Source organism: Leucopleurus acutus, assembly GCF_964270905.1.
Source record: "Leucopleurus acutus genome assembly, chromosome: 18".
Lineage (NCBI taxonomy): Eukaryota > Metazoa > Chordata > Mammalia > Artiodactyla > Delphinidae > Leucopleurus > Leucopleurus acutus.
The window spans coordinates 70,716,998-70,735,258 of NC_139160.1; positions in this window are offsets into that span (position 1 = coordinate 70,716,998).

Here is an 18,261-nt window from a genome sequence, read left to right on the forward strand (position 1 = left end):
CATAATTAATAATTCAGAAAACAACCTGTTAGCTGATTTCTTAGAAAAATGTATTCTTTGGGAATAAAGTTCTCATTTTATAATTAAAGTCTGAAAGATAGGAGAACTTTTCAGAGCTATAGATAAATGCTAGAAGCTTTGATCCATTAATTATTCTGTCCTCTCTGTTTTCAGCTTCTGCTCAGCTGGGCTTTGTTACTCAACATACACATATATTCAGTCCCTCCATCTTAGGGAGGAAACCTTCCTCACTACTTTCTGAAGTCTGGTTTGCAGACGTTGGCATTCTTCTGTCTGCACTATGCACTTTTCCTGAACAGTCTCACCCACACCAAGGACTTCAGCTCTGACTCTGATGACGCAGATATCTGTGTTTAGACCTCTCTCCCCAACTGGAGACTGGGTGTGGATGGTCAGTTCCTCAGGAACATCTTTTGTGAATACTCCACCTTTAATTTGTTTCATTTTATTTATTTCTAGTGAAGTATAGTTGATTTACAATGTTGTGTTAGTTTCAGGTGTACAGCACAGTGACTCAGTTATACACACACACACACACACACACAGAGTATATGTGTGTGTGTATTCTTTTTCAGATTCTTTTCCTTATAGGTTATTACAAAGTATTGAGTATATTTTCCTGTGCTATACAGTAGGTCCTTGTTAGTTACGTATTTTATATCTAGTAGTGTGTATGTGCTAATCCCAGTCTCTTAATTGATCGCCCCCTTTCCCCTTTGATAACCATAAGTTTGTTTCCTATGTCTGTGAGTCTTTCTATTTTGTCAATAAGTTCTTTTGTAGCCTTTTTTTTTAGATTCCATGTATAAGCGATATCATACGATATTTGTCTTTGTCTGTCTGATTTCACTTAGAATGTCTAGGTCCCTCCATGTTGCTGCAAATGGCATTATTTCATTCTTTCATTTAATCCAAATCAAACTGGATTTGTCATCCTCCCCACTTTCAAACTCTGCTCTACCTGTGGTTGATAATTTCCATCTTCTTCTTTACAGTAGTCCAAGCAAGAAATGAAGGAATTATGATGTCTCTCCTTTACTTCTGACATCTGTTGGGTCCTCAGCATTGCTCAGACCTGTCCCCACCTCTCTTCCCTTCTCTCTTTCCCGCTTGGACTTTTGCGAGAATGATGCTAGCTGGTTCTTCCAAGTCTAGTCACTCCCCTCACGTTTCTCTCTCCACTGCCCACTTCTCTAGTCGCATTTCTTGTTCTACCTGCACAAACACCAGCCGTAACTTAACCAAACGACTTACCTCTCAATGACTAGTTTACACTCTCATCTTCCTGACAGGCACGTAGTGCCTGAAATACTCTTTATTTCTAATTAATTAATCAATCCATCCATCAGTTAATTAACTCATCCACCGCTTAAATTTGTGTTGTTTTACATTTTCATTCCTTTTTTTTGCTGCACCACGTGTCTTGTGGGGTCTTCATTCCTCAACCAGGGATCGAGCCCGTGCCCTCGGCAATGAAAACACAGTGTTAACCACTGGACCGCTGGAGAGTTCCCTTCATTCCTTTATTTTTCAGTGCCCAGGCACTGTTCTAAGGCACTAATGAGTGGGATCCATGAAAACCTTCACTTTTCCTTTAAAATTGAAGTCAGAATAGGATTCTCCGTGACACCTCCCTGCCCTTCATCTGACTTAGGCTGAGTTGGGTGTTCCTGGTCTGTGCTCTCACATCACTGCTACGAGTTGTCATCACACTACTCTGTGCAGTTCGTTATTGGTGATTTGCTTATATTATTGGAGAAACCTGGGACTTGAGATTCCAGTGTCTGTCCCAGCCAGACACAAGGCTATGGCTCAATATTAAACTCTGAATTTGTGAGGACAGGAATGAATGAAGAGGTGTTTGGACAATCTTTTTGCCCCCTTTCTTAGTGGCTCAAAAATTACAATGTTTTTAACGACCCATTTTATATAGGTTTCCAGATAGCCAGGTATAAAAGCACTGCTCTTTGACCAAGGGATCAGGTGGGCAGATTAGATGCTGTGTTAAAAGTTCCTCTCAATTCCCTCTGGTTATTACCACGGACATGGAGGGTGACCCAAGGTGATGAGGCTGGCGAAAGATCTAATGTAATTAATCTTAGGCTGCATTAATAGAAGAATGGTATCCTTTTCATAGAAGATAATAAGCTCCCTGCACTCAGCACAACTAAACCCACACCAGGAAAACTGATTAATTCTAGGTGCCTTACTGAAGCAGGAGAGCATCTCTCTAACATCTCTGCCAGAGGTCAGTGGGTAATGAACCCGATCTTACATAAGCAATGGTCAAGGGTGCTGTGGATGTTCAGTGGGAAAAAGGAGACATCAGCACAGAAACAAGCCTTATTGTGTTTGAGGTCTGTTATGTAGAGGAGGAATTAACACTTATTCCCCTGGGCTTTCAGACCTAGGTTTTGGGAGCAGAAGTTACCCACAGAGTAGATTTCAGATAATTCAAAGAAAGAATATTTTAACAATTGGAACGAGCTCCCTTCTGTAGTACTAAGTTTCTCAGTGCTAGCGATGTGCAAGAATGGCTACTATATGGCAGCTAACTGATCTTTTCAACAGCTTTCAGATCTAAGATTCTACTCTTCCAAGATGGTGACCTTATTTTCCTCATCTCTAAAGAGGATTCAAGAAGAAATGGAATTTAAGTACATTAGAGCAATTCAGGTACCAAGGAAAAAGGAATTCCTGAAAGACAATGCTATTTCATGAGTAGGACCATCAGAAGTTTTAGGAAATCTGAATTGCAGATTAACTTGAAAAATAGTTTGCGTAGTAATTTATGAAAATGATTTAGCTACTTGTGTTCAAAATCAAAAGGAAGTAAATAGACAGGTTCTTATTACCTCCGACTCATGGTTTAATTTGACCTATAGAATGTCTTTCCCGACAGCAAGGCATTTCTGAGCATGGGCATATTTTCAATAAGAAAAACTATAACAACAATAAACAAAAATCAGAAAGGGCAGTGGTAAGATTAGTGGTTTATCCATTCATCAGGGTATTGCTAATTAAATAAGTTGAGAAACTTGACTAACATCTCACAGAATCCAAAACTGCTCCTTTGTTTTTGAAAAATTATTCTTGTTCTGAAAAATCCAGGCAGTTTTTCATTTTTTATCTCCAAACATTTAAGTATTTTTAAATGTCTGGAGGTTTTTAACTAATTTTTATCCCATATTTATGCAGAGAGTTTTATTTTAACAAATCAACAAATATATATTTTATTTTAGTCTTGAGGTATGAAGTTTTAACTGCTATTATTTTTATAGTTATCTATACTGTCTTTGCTTACTGCAGGCATGTAAATTCCATTATCATTAATAAGGACTATACAATGAAAGCATATACTCATTAGTGTGTAATGTACTTCTCAAGGTTATTCTAAGGTGCAGGAGTTTAATGAGTACCTAATGAGAATTCTAGTATCACTGATTAAGAATATCTATCATATTTGTGATACGGATCTCACAGTCTAACACTGGAAAGCTAGTAAAAAAAAAATTAAGTCCCAAATAGCTTCTTTTATTAATCACATATGTGAAAGGCACTTTGTGTTGACAAAGTTATAACTTTAATTTAGTCCATTAATACTTGAAATCTGCTAATCTCACAAGTAATTCATCACAGTTTAAATTTTCATGCAGTTTATGACACCTTTTTTGATAAATATAATACAACACTGGAAAAAGCTAGGGTCATATTTTAAAATAGAACTTTCACATCTTAAAGAACTGCCCCCTTAAAATTGAGTTGAATTTTTTATTATTGCTTTGAATAATAATCTAAAATGGAGGAATCAATAATCTGTGAATATGGTGTGAGTGAGATGAATCTAGATAGTTCAGACCAACCTTATCATCTCTCTATTAACATAGGTTCTTAAGGAAGAAAAAAACATTTCTAATTGTGGAAGATGTTCTGAAAATCCCAGTGGTTGGTTTGATTTGAACCTTTTAGTCTACAGTTGACCCTTGAACAATGCGGGGGATTCAACTCTGTGAGCAGTTGAAAATCTGAGTATAACTTAGTGTTAGTCCATTGTATAGGGGGCCCCTCCATATCCATGGTACCACATCCGTGGATTCAACCAACCATGGATTGTGTAGTGCTGCAGTATTTACTATTGAAAAAAATCCACATGTCAGTGGACCTGCGCAATTCAAACCTGTGTTGTTCAAGGGTCAACAGCATTTTATTTGCTAGGTTTAAAAAAGTCAGTCTCAAAAATATAAGGAGGAATTATTTAAACAGGATTCTCAGCAACTTTATACATTTTCAGTTAAAGTTTTTGACATTTCCATTGGTTTTGTACTACAAGCAATGCTTCCCATGGTAACTGCTTTTTTTTTTTTAAAGCACTTACTGAAAAGTTTCTTTCCCATGGCATTGATAGGTTAATGAGAGTCCGCCTACATTTATGAAAGGGTGGTTGTAATGCTCACATGAGGTAATATACATCCATGTGCTTTATAGCCATAGAAGGCTTAATAAGTTTGTAATTTGTTTTTGTTGGATATCAGTGAGAATGGTCTGTAAAGTCAATAGCTTCTGAATGGGAATTTAGTAGGTGTAATAGACGTGTGACATGATCAGCCTCCAAGAAACGGGGTTCCAGTGCTTGCTCTGTCTGTCTCCCTCTGTCCCTGCTTCTCTCCTTAAGTCCCTCCCTCCTTTCCTCTCTCTCTCTCTCTCTCTCTCTCTCTCTCACACACACACACACGCACACACAGGCACACACTTCAACTGATTGCATTTTATGCATACTTCCCGTAAGTAGACCTAAATCCCACATAGATTGAATTCCTTGGTTAGAAGAGTATATATACCGTCACTCAGATTGACCCCTGGTAGATTTCTTAATCCATGAAGATAAAAAGAAGCACGTGGGACCATATGACATGTGCCCTAGGAGGTGGAATCTGGAAAATCAAAGTAAAAATGAGTGAAGATCATGGTAAGAACTGATTAGCTCTGACATATCCTTTCTCGAGCCAAAAAAGAACAAATCGAGGAGGGGAGAGGTTTTTGGTACAGCATTTGAAGTAGGAAAAGGGAAACCCAGAGTAACTGATGGGACATCTGAATATGAAACAGACTATTAAAAGATCTTGTACAGGTGTCATGATTTTACTTCTCAATACTTCTTGAGTATCATACAAATGAGTGAGCGTTAGAATGAATCATGGAATCCCGCTGATAATCACCCAATTTCTCTTTGGCAAGTATATTTCATTATTTATTTATTTATTTTTGGTCACGCTGCGAGGTTTGCAGGATCTTAGTTCTCTGACCAGGGATTGAACCTGCACCCTCGGCAGTGAAAGCTCGGAGTCCTAATCACTGGACTGCCAGGGAATTCCCTGGCAAATGTATTTTACCTCCTTTACAAAAATGAGAGACTTTTGGTACACCCAGTATGGTAGTGAAGCCTTAGGTTACTTTGATCTTATTTTTCCTTCTCTTGTCCATCTGGAAGAGGATACACTAAGTAGCAAGTAGTTTAAAGAAAAGAGACGAAGGGAAACAAGATGCCTAAGTGAACCATACACTAGATCATTACTGCCTGTAATAAATTTGATATGAATTTCAAAACATGCAGGATTCAGTACATCTCTCAGGTTGGTGTGTACCTAAAAGATTTCTATCAAGATCACTTATTTAAAAATATTTAATAATTTTGGGGGGGTTATAATTTACTTATCAAAAGCATTCAAAGCATAAACGTATGGCTCAATAAATGTCCACAAAGCTTACCCATCACCTAAATAAGGAAATAGAGACCCTGATGAGAACATACAGGTGGTGATGCCTTAAGTAAAGTCACAGGACCTCCTTCACCATGACAAGTGAAATATCAATCTTCTCTCCATTCAAATAACACTGTGATTCCTTTTAAGATCAAAGAATAATCAGATTTATTGAAGAAGCTGATCCAGATAAGCCCATAGCTGAAGAAATGCAAGAGTTAACTGTGAAACTCTCCCAGTCGGTGACTTTTATAGCTGATAATATTTTTTGTTCGTCTGCTTGCTCTATATCTTTAATAGTTCTGAGCGTTTGGCATTTTGCCCTCAAAATGTTATGGAAATCATATCCAGATTTTTTGAAAGCAAATCTGTTAGGATCAGCATTTTTCTGAGAAAGTTTCGAAGAAATGACTCAGTCACAATTTAAGAAGTTAATGCATTTGCTGGCGGGTGAGGACTTTAAAAACATTAATTTGTACACCAGGTGCAGTGGGATCTCTTCTGTGAAATAAGAGGCATGGGTCAAAATCTCAACCTCTGTGACTTGGGGGATATTCCCACGTGAACAAAACTACTGTCCAAGCTGTTAAGAGAATCGTAAAGTGAAAGGGGTAAGATGAAGAACTCAGCTTTTTCAGGAATTTTGGTTTCCTGTTAAACTCAGTGAAATGAGAAAATCATGACATTCATGGTGGATGAGTGGCACAGAGAGGGCTAAAGAAAATCATTAATTATAGCCTTTTCTTAATTCTTTGCCGTTATATGCCCCTATTCTACAGCAATGCCTTTGTAATATCCTGTTTACTTTAATGCGGGAAAATATTTTATTTCATAAGCCACTGCCAGAATTACACATTTTCTATTTAACGACACAACAATCAAAAGTGAACAACATAAGAATATATTTATATAGATACACCTAAAACTAAAACAACATCGTAAATTAACTATACTTCAATTAAAAATACAAAGTGAAAAACATGATCAATTGACTTTTTGCATTTAACTTCTTTTCTTCTCTTGCTTATTGATGAAAAAAAAAAACCCCAATCATTGAACTGGGTAATCCTTAAGGAAATTTGTAAATGCCCAACATTATCTAATGTACCTTGTTCATGTATTTAGTAACTTCTAAAGTTTTGCAGCTGCATAAACACATACAATGTAATAAAACAGAACATAAATAGAAACATACTAAGAGTAGAACAGAAGTAGATGAATAAAGGTGGTTCCCAGAAATGCATGCAGTGGAGTTTGTTTAATAAACTAATAAGGTTGGGCTAAATGCTCTGAGTTTCCTTTAAAAAAATTAAACAAGAAAATCCTCTTACTTACTTTTGTCTTATATTTTCTTTTAACAGTTTTATAGCTTTAGGTCTTATATTTAACTATTAGATCCATTCTGAGTTAATGTTTTTATGTGGTGTTAGATAAGGGTCCAGCTTCATTCTTTTGCATGTTGATATCCAGGTTTCCCAGCACCGTTTATTGAAAATACTGTCCTTTCCCCATTGAATGATCTTGGCACCCTTGTCAAAAATCACTTGACCAGATATGTGAGGGTTTATTCCTGGGCTCTCTATTCTATTCCACTTTTTTATACGTCTGTCCTTATGCCAGTAATGCACTGCTTTGATGACTGTAGCTTTATAGTAACTTTTGAAATCAAGAAGTATGAGCCCTCCAGCTTTGTTCTTTTTCAAGATTGTTTTGTCTATTCAGGGTCCCTTGAAATTCCATATGAATTTTAAGATAGGTGTGTCTATTTCTGCAAAAAAAAATCACTGAAATTTTGATAGGGTTTATATTGAATCTGTAGATTGCTTAGTGTAGTATTGACATCTTAATATTGAATCTTCCAGTACATGAACATGGGATGTGCTTCTATTTATGTCTTCATTGATTTTTTAAAGCACTGTTTTGTAGTATTCATTGCACAAGTCTTTCACTTCCTTGGTTAAGTTCACTCCTAAGTATTTTATTATTTTTGATGCTCTAGTAAACTGAATTGTTTTTATGATTTCCTTTTCATATTTTTCATTGTTAGTGTTCAGACATGCAAGTGATTTTTGCGTGTTAACTTTGCATGCTGCTACCTTGCTGAACTAGTTCTAACAGGTTTTTTTTGGTGGAATCTTTAGGGTTTTCCCCATATAAAATCACATCATCTGCATATGGAGATAATTTTATTTTTTCCTTTCCAATTTGGATGCCTTTAATTGCTTCCCCCTGGAAGTTTCAAGCCTTCAGAGTTCTAAAATAGTTAGAGTAGATAGATTCTGCTGGTGCAATTGTTGTCTAGGTGGGGAGACAGATTCCAGGTGGTTCCTACTCTGCTATTTTCCAGAATCCTCCTCAACGTGCAGCTTTTATATCTTCAATTGTGTAAAAATTGTGATTATCCTTATAGGTTGACTTATTCAGGCTCTCGTGAATATTTCTGGAAGATGTAGTTGCTTTAGTATCAGCAGCTGTGTCAGCTGTGGACTTTTTTCCAACAATGTATCTGAAATCAAAAATCTAATCAACGTATTGTTGGAAGGCATAGCTGCAGTATGCCAGATATTTCCTATCTGGAAATGCCTAGATGGGCAAGGGATTGCATAGATGTTACAGTTTTAGTCTTTAATCTTGTAAAGGTTAAAAATCTGGTTAAATAAGTTCTAAGTATTGAGAAATGTAACAATAAAATATTAAAAATAATACTTAAATACAAAGACTAGAAGAACTATCAAAGAGCAGTATAAAATAAATTGACAAATGACTAATACAGGCCATAACTGCTAGAAGATTTCAAAGAAGGGAGACGTCACTTTTATGTAGCTGATTGAGAAAGGCTTTATGAAGGTTGCAGAATTTTTAAACTCCCATTCCCAAATGACTGCTCAGATTTTTTTTTTTTTCATTTGTATAAATTCAACAGAAAAATCCATGAGGAATCCCAGACCTCACAAAATGATATTCAGGATACTGGGCTATGCACTCCAATGACCTTTTAGGAGATTTCTAATAAATGAAACTAGGATGCATTGATTTTTTGTGTGTGTGTGTGTGTGTGTGTGTGTGCGCGCCTTGGAATTTGCAAATAACTGTTTTGAGGTTATAGACACAGCAGAGAAAACCATAATATTTAGCAGTCGCAGACATGAACAACTCCAAAACATACCCCTTGGGAAGTAGTGAAATGGAATTTTCCTCAATGAATAGCTGAGAAAGTTGAAGAATAGAAAGAGAAATCAATTTTCCATATATGCTTATGAAGGCTCAAGAAATCAGTTTGAAATTTAGTTCTTTTTTTTCTAAATTTATTTTATTTTTTTATTTTTGGCTGTGTTGGGTCTTCGTTTCTGTGCGAGGACTTTCTCTAGTTGCGGCAAGCGGGGGCCACTCTTCATCGCGGTGCGCGGGCCTCTCACTATCGCGGCCTCTCCTGTTGTGGAGCACAGGCTCCAGACGCGCAGGCTCAGTAGTTGTGGCTCACGGGCCTAGTTGCTCCACGGCATGTGGGATCCTCCCAGAACAGGGCTCGAACCCGTGTCCCCTGCATTGGCAGACAGATTCTCAACCACTGCGCCACCAGAGAAGCCCCCTGGCAGGAGTTCTTTAGACCCAACCAAGTTGTCAGTTACTTGCGCAGTCTTAATTTGGATGTTTGGTGGTCGTCTGGGTGGATCTTTTCAAGTCCAAAGAGATAGAGCAATAGGAGAATGAGAAAGACTGAGGGGGAAAAACCTTGGCCTCAGTGCGCTTCTTCACGGCCAGAGAACTGGTCTCTGCCAGACCCTGCGGGCCACGTCAGCTGCCCCTTAACGGGCTACTTGAATCTCCATGGCTCAGGGTAAGGCCCAGCCACCCTTCAGAGGGGGCCATAGCCCAGTAGGCGGATCGAGATTATGGCCTTGGAGGCCCCGCACTGGGTACCAGAAAAGATGTTGCAGGAGAGAGAGTGGGGTGCGAGAGGATGGTCACATCCCAAGTCATGTCTGCGTCCCTGGGATGGCCGCCCAGTGTGGGCTCTTGGCTTTGTGCAGGCAAGAATTCAAGAGCAAGACACAGTAAAGTGAGGGAAGGTTTATTCGGGGAGATGCACGCTCCATAGACAGAGTGTGGGCCGTCTTGGAAGGCAAGAGGCCTGAGATTGAGTTCTTGATTTAGCCTCTTGAACTTGCAACGGGCTGAGCCATTCAGTAGGCATGTTGTCCTTACAAAACCCATTGCAGTCATTGCCTAGTTACCTTGCAGTATGATGTATTTCATTTTTTTGTTATAATGAGAGTAGCACATTTCGGTCCTCTTTGCTTAATAAAGGGAGCAGCTATTTCATAGGTTAACTCCCATGCTGTTAGCGTCTCATAAATTAATGTATATTTAGGGTGAGATCACCTCGCTTGATTAGTTCTCACCTTTTTTTCCAAACCATCCTTTAATGCCTTTATCAGACAGGTGTATGAAAATTCACCTTCTTACATTCTTAAAGTTTCTGCTACTATAAGCTGGGAGCCGACTGAAGCCACCATGGATTTAAAAAAAATTTAATCAGATGTTTAAATAGTTCTTGAGAAGTTTTCGTTTCATGTGGAGCCACACGTGACTCGTTTGACTGTACATTCTCATTTTTTGAGAGATTTCCAGAATAAAGTGAAGAAAGTTAGAAAGCCAGTGAACTGGCCCTATGAATACAGTGGGCTCCAAGATGTTCTGGTGGGAAAAAAAATGGCCGGGAATGGATGATTCATTTTGAATAAAAGTCTGAGCACAAACATTGGTCTTTCTTTTAATGTTCTCAGAAGTACCAGAAAGATCTAAAAATAGAGAGTGAACAGATATAAGCATGAATCTCAAATTTCCTTTCCTTCAAGTTAGATAAATCTCATTTATCCTTCAGTATCTGTACAAAGGTATCCCATGTCATGACACTTTCAAGTAAGACTCCAGCCCGTGTTTGATTGAGGCCCAGCACAGCGGGCTCTTGCTGCCCTTTCCCCATGTACTTGTCTCTTTCTAACCTCATTTCCCACCTCTGCCGTTTGCACTTCACTCCTGCCACACCACGCTCCTTGCTGTTCCTCAAATTTGCTAACACCACTGTCACCTCAGGGCCTTTGCATGTGCTTTCCTCTTTTCTTGGCCAGGTCTTCCCTTTGACATCTTTAGTTCTCTACTCAAATATCAAAGTCACAAAGAGGTATTTCCTGACCATTCTATATAAGGAGCAACCAATCCCCATTTCCAGCAGTACCTCTGCCCCCGGCACTCACAGCATAACCTGACAAATTCAGTATTTATTGATTTACTCTCTGTCTTCTCCCACTAGAATGTCCGCTTTGTGAGAGAATAGCCTTTGTATCCGGTATTCACTGCTATGTCTCCAATGCTAAGAACGGTTGCCAGATACATAGTAAGTGTGCAGTAATATTTGTTGCGAATACATGATTGTACATGTCCATACTTTCTGAATTATATTAGCATTACTGCCAGCATCACACAATTTGACAAGCGATTTGAAGTAGACTTGGGCATTCATGAAGGTACCATTCATCATTTCTCCTCTGTTTCACTTCTCAAAGTCACTTAGCTGGTGTGTTACTCCATCTCTGTAACACAGGAGGGCTTTAGGGAGAGCCTGATGTTTTAGGCTCCATGAGGCTCTCCAGATGAATGCCTTGGTCATGAACATCAAAGATCTACACTGTAGTGACCTGTTCAACCATTACTATTCTTGTTATTTTAATTCATAATTGAATTGTAAGTTCTGTGAGGGCAGGGACCATGGTATATACACTTTGTGTGTGTGTGTTCTCCTACAGTGTCTTTAGCAGAGGTTGGGCCCATAATAGAAGTATTAGAGTAACTGAATTATTATAGACAAACAGCATGTTTTTAATTTGGCAAAGTAAGTAAATATTTGGAGAGTTGTGAATGCCTGCAGTTTCTGCAAACTTCGACTTGAATTTTTCAAAGTCACATTTTAACACAGTATTTCACACAGAATAGTGCAGAGGATAACAACCGACTAATACAGGGCTTTGTGATAAAATGAGTTGAAATTCTGTTAACATATTCTTGTTTATTCTGCTGACCTTTTTGTGACAGTGCAATAACAGGAAAAGGGAGATTATCTCCATTTAAATTGCCTCTGGCTTCCTAATATTCACTTCGACAAACCAAAATCATACATTTATTTCATGTTTAAATGTGGAAATTACGGTAACCATGTCATACTTTAGCGAACTCATAGTCAAAGACTTTTTAGTTTCTTCCTGATTTAATAAAAAAAGTCATTTTCATAGAATGTGTTTTGGATTTACTGAGTTGCACATTTCACTGTTGATGCTCTTTTCTTTTTAAATGGAAACGTATACTTTAACCGAAATCAGTGACTTTACCAGATAGGAGTACCTTACATTTTTAGACCTTTTCTTCTACATCTTTGTACGTGCAGCTCAAATTGTGTTAAAAACTGTTCACTCAATTGTTAAGCATTTCTGTACATCTGTGGAAAGTGGCATCTTGTTAGTCACATTTTCTAAAGAGGGAATGAAGATGTAATTGGGGATCTATGTATATGTATAGCTGATTCACTTTGTTACAAAGCAGAAACTAACACACCATTGTAAAGCAATTATACTCCAATAAAGATGTTAAAAAAAAAAGATGAAAATAAAAATTAAAAAAAAAAAAGATACAGTCGGGTCATGTGGGTGCCCAAGACCCAAGATACGCTGATCAGGTAATCTTGGGGGTGCTGGGTTTTGAGGTGCACCTGAAAAGCTTAGCCACTCCAATGGAGCCCCGTAACTCCTCCAGCAGATCTTACCTTTGCGTTAAAGGAGGGAATTCTCACTATTCCCCTCCTTAATTTGAAAACATTTCTAGAGAGGGTAGCCAATTAAGCCATAACAGGTTATTGGGAATTGTTTGAAACAAGTTGAGAGTCTGAGAACATTAAGAAGCCAAGAGGTGAAATGCAGCATTATACTAGATCAAGGTCCGTTCCTAGGGGCTTGTTTTGAGTGTCCTTGACAAGTTGTATGGTTTGTATTTTCCAGTAATATGTTCAATTTACCCACACCAGAAAGACTGGTAGAGTTCATTGTTCCTTTAACATCTAATTGTAGGAAAATGAAAGGGTTCTGTGGTCAAATGAATTTGAAAATGATGGAGTAAATAAAACTAAATAAGTTTGTTTCCTATAGGTCTTTGGAAAATTGTGAGATTACCAAAAAGGCATGACACTGGGGAAAACCAAATTGTATTTACTACAAGTTAAAGTGATACGTATGCCTAGATTATTCTCATGTATAAGAGTCTATGCCATGCAATTACTCTTGCAATGAAATAACTTGATATAAAGGGTAAAGTATAGGACCATCCATAAAGGACTGGAACGTGGTGGGTGCTTCTGGAATTTTGTTTTTCTCCCTCCTTTATTTTTTCTCCTTCTGCTTTTTGGAAAATCAAGAACTCCAGACCAGTTCTAAATAGAAATTAGTATTTTGTAATTTTGATTTTTGACCCATTGGCCTGCAGACATTTTTACCCATTGGCCTGCAGACCTAAGGTGTTTTTATATGAACTTATTTGTGTGAAAATTAATATTTAAATGATATAGTAATAGTTCTATATTAAAGTATATGGTGGATTTGAAGTGTTTTTAGGTGGTTTTTAGACCAACTATTGTTGGTCTTTTGTTAATTACTTGGATCATATGCAAATTTGAAATAGAATATTAAATACATGATATTCAAATTTATTGAATGTATGTGATAGGGTAGATATAATTTTCCTGTTTAAAATCAGACTTTTTTTAGATTGCACAAGCATTAAGTTTTTCGTAGGTTTTGTCTGGTCAGCTGAAATGAAAACTGGATTCCCAGGGCATACTTATGTGCATTTCTTAGAACTCATTTTTAAAAGAAAATTGAGGTCAGTGATTATAAGAAGGGACATTCATGCGCATTTGATGAAAACTAAGAAATTCTCCAAATTAAGTAACAATTTTACAGTTATTGAAAAGATTATATGACAAAAATAAAAATTATATATATAAACATTTCTGAAGTAGCCATTTTTATTTTAGTGTAATTTTTTAGGGTATCTCTGGGTCAATATGGCATTTTCTGGTGGTTCGATCCAAATGAACATCCAGGTAAATAAATTTGGAAAAAGGATGACAACCCAGAAGTGCTCTGGCCTTCTTAGGTACCACTCTCCTTCATTTTTAATTCACTTACTGAAGTGTAATTTCCAACTTTATTTTAAAATTGTTCCAGCCATTGTAATGGAACAAAAAGCCCTTTACGTGCTCTTAAGAACAGCATTGCAAGAAGATTGGCACAGATTCCGAATAACTAGATGCTCCTTTGATAAAGAGAGCAGTCTTCAGAAACAGTTCTCAGTTCATTGTGCAAAATTGTTGACACTTTGCCGTTGTAATCCTTTCAGTGTTGTAGCCCTTTGAATTTTGTGTAAAGGCTTTGCTTCACTTCAAAGTAGATGAGAATACTGGGAGCGACCAAAAATAAAATCTCTGAAAGCACTTCTGGTATTGGAAGGATCTGTGATGGTATCACAACATCTGTGGATCAGTGAACATGAATTTGTTAAAAATAAAAAGAGTAAAACATAGTTACTCAGAGAGTTCCAGAGAGACTGCTTAAAGCATGATAAAACAAAATCCACCAGTGGGACACACTAGATTTGGACTACACACTACAATGTGTGGGATTTGTTAAATTTGCTGGTGGGTTTGGCTCTTTAAGGGCATGTCAGCATGAGGCAGATGAAGCCCAGGCCCTAAGGATTCTGATATCATCAGTCGTCCTGCACATAATTGTTAGAGCTTTAGCTTGCAGGGTCTCAGAGAGCTATGAGGAAGGCCCAAAAGGACCATATTTAAATCAAGAGTCTAGGAAGAAGCTTTTCATATGATACTCATAGGATCATGATGCTGCAATTTCTAGTTCTCTATATAGATGAATCAGTCGATTCAGGTTAATTCTACCTTTTCAGAAACTTCCCCCTTTCAGCCTTCTTCTTGGAAGAAACTGCTCCTCCAACCATGCAAAGAGCTTTATTTTGAGAACCTATAAACCAGCAACCTAAGGATCCCAACCTTGTCCTCGATTGACAGAGGGACTGCGAACCTTCCATCTGGCCGTTGGGCAGCCACTGAGGTGTTTTCCTTTCTTTCTTTTTATCTTCTAATATTTCCTGTCATTCTCTTTTATTTTTACCTATTTTAAAAATTGAAGTGTAGTTAATTTACAATGTTGTGTTTCAGGTGTACAGCAAAGTGCTTCAGTTATATACACATACACACGTATATTCATTTTCAGATTCTTTTCCTTTATAGGTTATTACAAGATATTGAATATAGTTCCCTGTGCTACAGTAGGTCCTTGTTGGTTATCTATTTTATATATAGTAGTGTGTATATGTTCATCCCAAACTCCTAGTTTATCACCCATCCCTTCCCCTTGGTAACCATAAGTGTATTTTCTATGTCTGTGAATCTATTTCTGTTTTGTAAATAAGTTCACTTGTATCATATTTTTAGATTCCACATGTAAGTGATATCATATGGTATTTGTCTTTGTCTGGCTTACTTTGCTTAGTATGATAATCTCTAGGTCCATCCCTGTCGCTGTAAATGACATGATTTCATTATTATTTTCATGGCTGAGTAGCATTCCATTGTATATATGTACCACATCTTTAGACATTCATCTGTTGATGGACACTTAGGTTGCTCCCATGTCTTGGCTATTGTAAATAGTGCTGCAGTGAACATTGAGGTGCATGTATTATAGTTTTCTCCAGATATATGCCCAGGAGCGGGATTGCTAGATCATATGGTAACTATATTTTGGGGTTTTTTAGAAACCTCCATACTGTTCTCCATAGTGGCTGCACCAATTTACATTCCCACCAACAGTGCAAGAGGGTTCCCTTTTCTCCACACCCTCTCCAGCATTTATTGTTTGTAGACTTTTTAATGATGGCCATTCTGACTGGTGTGAGGTGATACCTCACTGAAGTGTTTTTAACTCAACTAGCCTCTGTCTTCTGCATGGCAGCCTGTCTTATGTGACGCACACAGGGGTTCAGGCCAACCCCCTCACTCTACACTGTTTGCATATCTTACTTCATAAAATCTCAAACGCCCAGTGCAACCCTGTCCAACTTACAAGTATGGCATAGAGGACATCGTATGACTTCTTATGTCTCCTGTTCCCAGGCCTCTGTCTTCTTTTCCTCCCAGAGCATACCTGCCCGTCCTAACGTTCACACACTGTGCTAACGATTCGGCTTGCTGTTTCTCCAGCATCCTCCGATACTTAATACGAATACTTCCGCCACAAGCTGAGTCCTTTTCATTCTTCAGCAGCATTTTTCTTTCTCGGTCTACACCATGGGTTCTCCATCTCAGCCTTAGGGACATTTGGGGATGAATGGATCTGCTGTGGAGGCCCGTCTCATGCATTGTCGGATGCCTAGTCACTCAGTGTCTTTGTCGCCCTCCCCTGGTGTGACAAAAGTGTCTCCACACATTGCCAGCTGTCCCCTCAGGAGCAGAGCACCGCTGCTGAGAACCACCAGTCTACACACATCCTCCGGAACTCCGCAGACATCTCGGTGTACTGCTTTGCCGAGCTGTTCCTTTGATCAGCGTCCGTATCTCTCCTACTGGTCATGCCAGCTCCCTGGGAACTATTTTCCTCCCCTGAGTCAGAAAAACGTTCAAGGTACCAGCTGTGAGGTCATCTTTTGCCCCTAGTAACTGCAGAATCTGGGGGAAGTTTTCCCTGGGGCTCACTGGCTGTCACTTGTAGCAGCCTTGAGCCTCGTAGGTGGTGGTGTCTTGAGCAATTGTCAGATTTCATGTCCTTACATGTATGGGTTTCTCTGAGCTCACGGGGTGATTAAATCTAACTTGGACGGAACATGAGAGGAAAAAAGACTAAAGAGAATCTTGATTCAATTTAATTTCTCGTGTAAGAAATGATTTTTATACATCTATTCATGTTATATCTTTTTAAGCCTGCTGTTCTTCTACATGTGTAACTTTGATTCCGACTGAAATTTAATAGGAACAAGAGGGTGAGGGTCAGAATCTGCGAAATATTTTCTTCCTCTCCTTGCGTTTAATTCATTACACACCCGGGGCTCCTTTTCACTCTATACCTTGTGCGTCCGTGGGCTTTTTTTCTTTTGCCCTTCTAATTAATACTCTGAAGTCTCTTACAGTCCCTTATTTGTCTTGTTTTCCTAGCTTAGTTACAGCCGAGAATCTATTTTCCACCTGCATTTTACTGCGTTTGCTTTTGCCACTTAATAATATTTGTTGGGCGCCGATTGTTTTTCAAGATCTCCCCCCCAGGAGGCAGGCTTCCTACCGTCTGCTGTGTTTAGATGGCCGTGCCTTTAACTCTTCTGCCATTTCTTTGGTCTCTGACAAATTTAGAGCAGCAGTTTGGAATACTGAGTGCTGTGTTTCTCTCACTGAAGTTAAAAAGGAAATGCCTCTGTGAACCTTCCTTCTAAGGTTCACGATGTAGCTGCATTTTCTAAACAAGTTCTCTCCTGGGTGGAGGCAGCCGTGGGTGGTGCCCCACTTTCTCTGAGATAAAAATGTCTTTGAGAGGCTTCTTAATTTTTCTCTGTTTATTTTCCCCTGATACCATTTCTCAGGGGAGTTTGAGAAATTTTAGCACTGTTCTCTCTCTCTCTCTCACACACACACACACACACACACACACACACACACACACACACACACATGCACACTGACATAGGCCTGCTATGTCCCCAAATGCACAGATAGGTGACCTCATTTGAGCACCTGAAGGCAGGGTCCCTGTGTCCCGGCCTCTGTGGGAGGGTAGGGGCCTAACCCAGGTGGTTCTCACATGGGCGAAGCCCTGCTGCCTGCCCTGTCATTGTTCACTTCCCTCACTCTTCTCAAACCCCTACAGTTCCCTCTTCCTAATTTCCATCTCTCTTTAAAACTCCCCATCTCCTCTGTACAAATTGAATTTGAGTTGCGCTCACACTGGACTCTCTTCCCTAGTGCAACACTATAATACTGATTAAAATCCATCCTTACCACTTGAGCTAGCATCTGGCACTGTTTATCACTGACAATGGCTATGTAGACCCCTTATCCTTATGTCCCTCTCAAGCCTCCATATTTGGTGACATGTGGGCAATGAAAACAAAGTCAACCGAGCTTCTGAAAACAGCATATCCAAACACCACGATCAGATAGGCCCAACCTAGAGTGGCGGGTGGGCTATCCTTCAGTTTACTAGCTCCTTGCTGGCCGAACTCTCTGAAGCTTTATATGTGACATCATGGCCCAATTCCCATTCCACCTGCCACCCCAAACCCTCTCACAGGAGTTTTAATTTTCCAACAAGCAGAGAGACGGCTCTGTCTTCCATTCTCCAATTAACTTCTATGCTGGTGACCTAGAAAT